The sequence below is a fragment of the Grampus griseus genome, assembly GCF_964374135.1.
Source record: "Grampus griseus genome assembly, chromosome: 5".
Taxonomy (NCBI): Eukaryota; Metazoa; Chordata; class Mammalia; order Artiodactyla; family Delphinidae; genus Grampus; species Grampus griseus.
The window spans coordinates 120469174-120477745 of NC_138998.1; the positions used below are offsets into that span (position 1 = coordinate 120469174).

General features: G+C 35.7%; 1 pseudogene across 1 annotated transcript; it reads left to right on the forward strand.

The window, feature by feature from the left end:
- The first annotated feature begins 6338 nt into the window (after positions 1 to 6338).
- On the forward strand, positions 6339 to 7905 carry LOC309823024 (ribosomal protein S6 kinase beta-1-like; annotated as a pseudogene). Its single transcript has one exon. The product of its transcript is annotated as a ribosomal protein S6 kinase beta-1-like (transcript).
- The last annotated feature ends 667 nt before the right edge of the window (positions 7906 to 8572 follow it).

The window sequence follows — 8572 nt, forward strand, 5'->3', positions numbered from 1 at the left end:
GACTTATTGATTCGATTTAGTTATTTTATATTTTAGTCCCGAGTGACATCAGTTCCTTTAAGATGTTACTTTACAAAAAAATAAGCCATTCATATTTTATTTCTCTGTACACTGTAAATGAGATCAGCTTATTAGCAAGCCACATTTGAAAACCAATCTTACTACTTGAACATTAAATATCATATTTACATAATTATTCATTACAAGTAATTTTTAGAATGTTTATCTAGACATTGAAAGTTGAAAATATAACCTAATTGGTTAATTGACTTAGTACTATAATTTAAGATTTGCATTCCATAATAGCCCAACAGACAAAATGACATTAAAGTTTTCAGAAGACCTCCTACAGATGCCTGCCCCTGGCTCAAAACAGATATGTTTCTGGAAAATTAGCCATGTGACTAAGAGAATTCCTCTCTGCATCTCCCTAACACCTGTTTGCTCCTCTTCCCTTTGGCCTGGAAGGAAGTATATGGAACTCCAAGTATTATTATTTCTATTTAGTGTCTGGATACTTGTAAATTTTTAAGTTATAACCTCATTAAAACATATGTCAGATACTTCCATACTTTTCAAGTGCTATTTTTAGACCCTTTAAAGTTTATCCTTGGTTGTAGGATATATTATAGGCTCCATATAACCTCAAAGTTCTTTTAAATGTTTTCTTGGATCACTCTCCAGATGAAATCCACACCACAAATCTACATCCATTCCCTCTGATCTTATTTTGGTTCCTTGAACTTTTTACACATCACAGAGCTCCCAAGTGCTGGAACACTATTCCTCCACCCCTCTTTGCCCAGAAATGTCACCTGAATCTTAATTTCTCAAGACTTAAATCATTTTTTCTATGTAATTTCTCAAGACTTAAATCATTTTTTCTATGAGACCTTCTCTGAAGTTTCAGACGAGCTTAGATGCCCCTGTTACATACTAGCTCAAAAAGAGTGTATGTTCCTTTCAAATATTTATATTTGAATCTTAATTTATGCATTTATCTTTAAGACTATAATATGGGATAGCATATTATGTTTACCAATTCCTTCTTATTTATTTAAATCTGGGAAGAATAGCATCCATAATTAATTCCTCTGAGAGTAGTTATCTAAGTTGGAGAAAAGGTGTCTATGGTTGAAAGGAAAAGAAAGCTAAATTCTAGAATTACAAAAACTGACATGACTCAGAAAAGAAAAGAAACGTGTAGAAAAGAAATGTGATTAACTCTCCCAAGTGTTTTAGAATTATGTAAATGTCTTACTCCACTTGAGGATGGTATTTTCATTGAATGCAAGCTCTTTATTAGCTCACTTTATTTGCCTATCTAGGCAGATATTTGGTAATTGCAATGTATAGGTCAAATAAAATCCTCAGTATGTTTTTCAGCATTTTCAGCAGGCTTCCTGTAAGTTAAATGAAAGTATCAAGTAAGAAACTGCAGTATCAGTTTTTTTCTCCCTAATTAGAACAGAACTTTTTTAACCATTTTGAGTGTTGCTGTTTCATCTGTGATCCTGAAGTAGCTACTGCCTAATGACTCTGGTAGAGAAAAAAAGGTCATGGCTAACATTGTATTGGCATTTTGCCTTTGTCTAGTCACAGCAGGAGCCATTGCTCTATAGAATGTTTAAAGGAAATAAATCTGTGGCTTTTATGATGATTGAGAAACTGTACAATCCCTGGGTAGGGGGTTAATTAGAAATGAAAGGGCTTAAAATTTCTCTCAAAGCAGATCTCTTTGGGGAGGTCATTTTCAGAAAGCATCTCATTTATGCATCTCTGAAGTGCTTTTTAAAAAGCATATTCTTTTAAAAAAAATGGATAACCAGAGAAAAATCATGAGGATCAGAACTAGAAGGGATACGTCAATGAATAAGAAGTAATTGTAAAAATCCATTAGGAAACCTAGTAATTTCTGTCTGGTTAAATAGTGCTATTTGCATATATTTTACCATTGATATGATAAAATAATGCTAATTTTTATAGCAGGCACTTTGTAATTGATTGTTTCAGTCATTTTTCTGTTTACGTTAGAGGACAGATGTTATTCTTACATTTGTATTTGTGATAAAATTGTGTTCAGAGTAAGAGGGAATTATATAAATTGTCTGCAGGGAAGAACCAGTTAATTTTGTCCTACTTACATCACAAAACATGGACACGATATTGTAGAGACCATGAAAGAAAATCTGCTCTTTCATTGAATATTCAAATGACTATAGGGCCTTATACTAGCCACAGAGAAAAGAAAAAGAAAATATTAACTTACATAGGAAATATTTTTTACTTTCTGGTAGCTTACAGTCTAGTAGAAGATATGTAGAAGATTCAAATATTAGTATAAGGGCTTCCCTGGTGGAGCAGTGGTTGAGAGTCCGCCTGCTGATGCAGGGGACACGGGTTCGTGCCCCGGTCCGGGAAGATCCCACATGCCGCGGAGTGGCTGGGCCCGAGAGCCATGGCCACTGAGCCTGCGCGTCCGGAGCACAGGCTCCGCAACGGGAGAGACCACGACAGTGAGAGGTCTGCGTACCGCAAAAAAAAAAAAAAAAAAAAAAAAAAAAAAAAAATTAGTATAAGATAGTGGGTGTCACTTGCCAGGTCGCCGAAAATGCCATCACCATGCTAACTTGTGGATAAAGTAAAGCCAAGTTTATTACTTCAGTAGGGGGAGCCCCTGTGTTGAGTCTTAGTAGGGTCTCAGAAGGGAGACATCAATGGCAATATATTCAGAAAGATTTGGAGATATCAGTTTTCTCCTTTTTCTTTGAGCATTTACTATAGAAAATTTGCAATTTTAAGTACTTTCTCCTCTCTTTGAAATGTATATAAATCCTTTGAAAGCTAGATTGGTATTTTATTAGTTTATGACCTAGGAATGTCTTTCTCAAGGACTTAGAGACTATTTCTTTGAAATGTAATCATCAAGAGAGATAGCACCCCTTACTCCCAGTCTCTGTGGGAGGGTAGGAGCCTATTTCTGTGGGCACTTTGCTCCAAGGTGCAAAACTACTTCCTATTATCATAAAGATACGTGAAGTTTGTTTTTCCTCTGGATAATGCCAATTAACTCACACAGACCGACAGCCCCATAATAAGGTAAAGTTAAGATGAACTATGTGTGATAAATGGTGCTGTTAAGTCCTCTGACTTGACGACTAGTTATCACTTACCTTGAAAACATGTAACGGGTCGTATCTGCATGACTGTGTAAAAGAGTGAGATTTATTTTTGTTTTTGAAATATCTTAGCAGATTGCTTGTAATGCACGTCACACTCTGGTTTAATTAATGTTTATTCAATAATGAAAGTGTTCTCTTTCTCTACTACCTTTGTGGAAAGAATTTCTGGGTTGGGAGACTTTGTTTTTGATTCTATTTCCCCAAATTTCCATCACAGGGGACCTGTTTGGGACTGGACAAAGTTTGTGCTGTAATAGTTTAGGACTGGTGGGCACAGTGAGAGAAGGGTTTGAAGTGAGTCTTGAAGAGTAAAGATTTGTTTGTTCAGCTAAATCGAGCTTTATTATTCTGAGAAGGAGCTATGGGTAAGTAGACTACTCTATTGTTCAGATAACCAGGTATTCGGTAAGTTCCTAAAACAATGAATGAAGTTATTATAACTTCATCTCCCTGGGTAAAAATTTTCTGGAGTATTAAATTCATGTTAATTGCAGGCTATAGAATATTAAATTTGTGTTAGTGTACACAACAAGCTGTGGGTCTGTAAGTGGTTTCAATTCTCATGTGGAAAATTGCCAATTTTCAAATGATATAAGCCAACAGTTGTTGGTGTTCAGGGTAAAGAGCCTTCATATTTCAGTTGTGATAAGAGAAAGCATGTTCATAACTCCATTGGAATTCATGACTGTTCTTGAAGACAAGAAAGAATTTCAGTAAAAAGGCATGAGTAGGAAAGATGTTCTAGCTAGGATTGATTCAACAGCGTATGAGGCTGTAATCTTGAGGAAAGGAAGGGAATCTGAATATGTAGCTCCACTGATAAATAGCCAGAGATGAGGCCGAAAGAAAAATAGAGGAGAGATTCTAAGGAATTTTGAGTGTTGACCCTTAGGACTTTGGTTTTTACTTGGTAGGAACTGGGGAAAGAAAATCAAATCGACAACTGATTTAATAAAGACATGTTGATTCAGTGATAGGGCTAGAGAAAATATATCAGCTAGAATGTTTTAGGAGCAGGATATATTATTATTGATTTTAATTATTCAGTATTAAAAGATGTCTGGAGCAAGTGGTTCAAGAGTTATATAACTCAGCTTCTCAACCATGCCTGGATTCTAGGTCATCTTCATACTGTTCTCTTATTCACAAGAAGGTGGTCCTATAGATCCAGCATCACATACTTATGTGACCAGGTCCAATCCGGGATATAAAAAGGTGGCTTTCTGTCTGCTCATCACTTTTTTTCTTTCTTTTTAATAAGGAAGGCATACCTTTCCAGAAATCCTCCAGAAGACTTTACTTTAGATCAGAGAGTGGACAAGATTAGGACACAACCTCACACTCTTGTTGCAAGGGAGGGAATACTAAAGTAAGTGGAAAGGAAAAATTATTCCCCTATAGTTATCAATTTATATTATATAAAGCTTCAAAAATGAAAAAAAAAATCTATTTTGCCTCGACAACTGACAGATTGAATTGATAGACAACTTAATGGTACAGTCAAGATAAGATAGAAACAAATGATAATGATTACATAAAATGTCAGAGGGCTTGTGATAATAGGTTAACAACTTAGAAAACAATCAAAGTATACTCGAGTCTCATGTTATATTATAGCATAAATACCAGAAGATTAAAGTAATTAATTGCAAAAAATGAAGCTATAAACTAGACATGAGTATATATTTTTGATTTTGAGATCAGATTATATCAAAGCATAAAAGTGATATCACAGAGGAAAAGAGAGATCACAAAGAAAAAAATATATAGTATAAGCTACACGACCAAAATAAAGCATCAGAAAAAAAATTGTAGAATAAAATGCTTTTAAAATATTTGTCATTTACTTTATGAATGCTTATATATGACTACTAATTTAAAAAGCTTTTGCAGAATGATTCTTAAAACACATATAAATGACCCCTAAATGGATAAAAAGCAGAAAGAGAAAAAATATAAAGAAAATATTATGAAAAGAAACTTACTACTAATCAAGAATTGCATATTTGAGCACAATAACATTTCATACCATAAGTCAAAGAAGAATAAAAATTAGTATATAAGAGATGTTAAGAATGTTGGAAAATTGGTCTTTCACATCTCAGTCGATGAAGCAAAGAATGATAACATGCCTCACTTCTAGAAGATGATTTGGTAATATATATCAAAATATTAAAATGTGTTTTTTACTTAGTATTATAGCCCATAGATATTGAGTAATACTATGGTGAAAGTACTATATATATTTTATATATAGTAACCTGCATCACGCCTATGGAGTACGAATCATTTTTAATCTCTTTTACAGATAAGAAAACTGCAGCACTGTGGGGTGAGATAAACTCAGGGACACAGCTGATAAGTCTTGGGACCAGATTTCAAAACTATGGTGTCTGTCTCAACAGGTCACACACATAAATATCATGTTACCTTGCTTCTCTACTTTAAATAATCTTACTTAAATAAATAGAGGAATTATAAAGATGTATGCTAAAGATATTTGCATAAAGAATTTTTAAAGTAGTTAAAACTTTCATATGAAGTAAGTATACAAACAGGAGAATTTTGCTTAAAAAGTTTACATTTCTTAAAATTGGCAGTGATTATTTTTTGCTTCTGCTTATTTTTTGCGATTAAACACTCATATTCTTTACTTTAGAGATTTTAGGTAAATGACAAAATGCGTGCTCTGAAAATGTCTGATCTGTAGTCATTTTTTGTTTGTTTTTAATTTGAACAACAGTTTGACAAATTCTTGACATCTATCTAGAGAATCTAGAGAAGCATGGATTTCTGGGGCAGAGGAAGTAAGCTTCAGGTAGCATTGAGTGTTCAAATTGTAGGATTGCTTGCTGAATTGCTTGCTGAATGATTGCTTACTTTTCACCTTCCTCCTATCTCCCCTAGAGAGACAAAATATTCAACTGCAAACTTCTATTTCTGTGTTGTTTTCTATTCAGAAAGTATGTTGCCATTTAGTCATTTCAGATAGGGATCATGGACTGAGCCTGTTTTGCTGCCTAGTCTCTGCATTAACTTAACCTCCTCTTAGACAACAGATAGATGATAGATAGATAGATAGATAGATAGATAGCCCAAGCAGCTGGAGATGGCTGTAGCAATGGAGGGTCCAGGCCCTTGAGGCGATAGAGGAGGCAAGATGGCTTTTATCCAGCACCAGATTTCTGAGACAGGGAAGCTGAGGACATAGCAGGAGTGTTTGAAATAGTCTGGACCAGCCAGAGGATACAGGCTCTGAGGATGAGCTGGAGGAGAGCAGTCAGTTAAATGAAAGCATGGACCCAGGGGGAGTTGGACCTTATGCCCTTGGCATGGAGCATTGTGAGAAACTTGAAATCTCAGAAACTACTGTGAACAGAGGGCCAGAAAAAGTCAGGCTAGAATGTTTCAAGCTACTTTGGGTACTTGGTAAAGGGGTCTGTGGAGAGATTTTACAAGTAAGAAAAGTAACAGGAGCAAAAACTCAGAAAATATTTGCCATGAAGGTGCTTAAAAAGACAATGATAGTAAAAAGTGTTAAAGACACAACTCATATAAAAAGTAGGATGGAATATTCTGGAGAAAGTAAAGTATCTTTCCTTGTGGATTTAATTTATGCTTTTCAGACCGATGGAAAATTCTACTTCATCCTTGAGTATCTCAGCTGAGGAGAATTACTTATGCAGTTAGAAAGAGAGGAAATATTTATGGAAGACACAACCTGCTTTTACTGGCAGAAATCTCCATGGCTTTGGGACATTTACATCAAAGGGGGATTATCTACATATACCTGATGTCGGAGAAAGTCATGCTTAATCACCAAGTTCATGGAAACTAACAGATTTTGGACTATTCAAAGAATCTATTCATGATGCAACAGTCACACACATATTTTGTGAAACAATAGAATACATGGACCCTGAAATCTTGATGAAAAGTGGCCACAGTAGTGCTGGGGATTAGTGTAGCTGGGGAGCTTTGATACAGGACATGTTGACTGGAGTACCCTCTTCATTGGGGAGAAGAGAAAGAAAACAATTGATGAAATCCTCAAGTGTAAACTCAATTTGCCTCCCTACCTCACAGAAGAAGCCAGCGATCTGCTTAAAAAGCTGCTGAAAAGAAATGCTGCTTCTCATCTTGGAGCTGGTCCTGGGGACATTGGAGAAGTTCCAGCTCATCCATTCTTCAGATATATTAACTTGGAAGAACTGCTAACTGGGAAGGGAGAGCCCCCTCTTTAAACCTCTTTTGCAACCTAAAGAGGATGTGAGTCTGTTTGATTTGAAGTTTACACATCAAACATCTATCTACCTGTTGACAGCTCAGATGACTCAGCTCTCAGCAAAATTGCCAACCAGGTCTTTTTGGGTTCTGCATATGTGACTCCATCTGTACTTGAAAACGTGAAAGAAAATTTTCCTTTGAACCAAAACTCTGGGCAACTTGAAGATGTATTGGCAGCCCATGAACACCTGTCAGCCAGGTCAAATTTTCTCCTGGACATTTCCAGGGAAGAGTTGCTTCAGCCAGCATGGCAAATCTTCAGACACCTGTGCCATATATGGTGGAAACAAGTGTCAGGAATAGACCAGGTGGATGTGACCATGACTGGGGAAACTTCAGCGCCATTTCCATTCTGAGCTCCACACTCCTGGCCATACAAAATCAAGCTCTTCCCATGATCTCCAAACAACAAGAGCACCTGCGTATGAATCTGTGACAAAGCAATGCTTTTTAAGAATTTAAGGCAGAAAGGTGGGGAGGGAATGGGTGAGTATCCTTCAAGGTGAAAAAAGAAGACTCTACATAACAGTCTTGAATAGTCAGTGTCATTCCATAAAACACTTTGGACAGAGGAAAAATAAACATGGATTTTCAAAAATCAATCAGTGGTGCAAGGAACTAAAGTGAAGTCGAATTTTGAAACTCTTAGGCACTAGGCACATCAATTAATTGATTCCTAGCGACATCTTCTCAAACTTATCAAGGATTTTCATGTTGATGGCTTGAAGCTGATGGTATTAAGGGTAAGGTATTGCTTCTGAATCACTGTTGAGTCTGATTGTATTGAAAAAGAGTTATCCTTTCATTAGGCAAAGTATGAAGTTGTCTGTAATACTTGCAGCTAAGGATAAATTAGCATGAAACTTGGTCAAACTTTCTCCAGCAATATGGAATCAAAGACGAAAGAAACTTATCAATTGATGTTTTATGTGCAAACAACCTAAAAGTTGCAAGTTATGTTTTATTCAGGTAACTTACTGAGCCCAGGAGACAGCCTCTCAGTTTCTAGGTGGTGATGAAGACCCCTAATTTCTTCCTCATGAGTATTTTAAATAAAAAATAAAAATCATATTTAATCATATAAAAAGAGAAAGTAAAAGAAA